The 751-nt window shown below is 49.3% G+C and overlaps 1 non-coding gene across 1 annotated transcript; it reads left to right on the forward strand.

Moving 5' to 3' along the window:
* Positions 1-339: 339 nt before the first annotated feature.
* Positions 340-455, forward strand: LOC114671251 (U5 spliceosomal RNA). The gene has a single exon (XR_003721125.1). It is a non-coding gene; the product is annotated as a U5 spliceosomal RNA (small nuclear RNA).
* Positions 456-751: the final 296 nt, after the last annotated feature.

A 751-nucleotide genomic window follows, 5' to 3' on the forward strand; every position in this document is an offset into this window, starting at 1 on the left:
CACAGTGAGACCCTATCTCAAGAAAAATAAAAAAGAGGCCGGGCACAGGGGCTCATGCCTGTAATCCCAGCACTTTGGGAGGCTGAGGCAGGTGGATCACGAGTTCAAGAGATCCAGACCATCCTGGCCAGCGTGGTAAAACTCCGTCTCTACTGAATACTAAAATTAGCTGGGCGTGGTGGAGGGCACCTGTAGTCTCAGCTACTCGGGAGGCTGAGGCAGGAGAGTTGCTTGAACCCGGGAGGTGAAGCTTGCAGTGAGCCGAGATTGCGCCACTGCACTCCAGTCTGGTGACAGAGCGAGACCCCATCTCTCGACCCCCCACAAAAAAAGTCTAGTATACTCTGGTTTCTCTTCAGATTATATCAAATTTTCACCTTTTCCTAAAGATTTATGTGGAGAGGAACAATTGTGAGTCTTAACCCAATTTTTTGAGGCCTTGAATCTTCAAGGCGATTTTATTTTATTATTATTTTTTGAGACGGAGTCTCCCTTTGTCGCCCAGGCTGGAGTGCAGTGGCGCAATTTCGGCTCACTGCAACCCCCATCGCCTGGGTTCAAGCAATTCTTCTGCCTCAGCCTCCCAAGTAGCTGGGTTACAGTCATGCACCACCACACCCAGCTAATTTTTGTATTTTTAGTAGAGATGGGATTTCACCATGTTGGCCAGGCTGTTCTCAAAATCCTGACCTCAGGTGATTTGCCCACCTCGGCCTCCCAAAGTTCTATGATTACAGGCATGAGCCACTGC

This window comes from Macaca mulatta, chromosome 11, assembly GCF_049350105.2.
Source record: "Macaca mulatta isolate MMU2019108-1 chromosome 11, T2T-MMU8v2.0, whole genome shotgun sequence".
NCBI classification, from domain to species: domain Eukaryota; kingdom Metazoa; phylum Chordata; class Mammalia; order Primates; family Cercopithecidae; genus Macaca; species Macaca mulatta.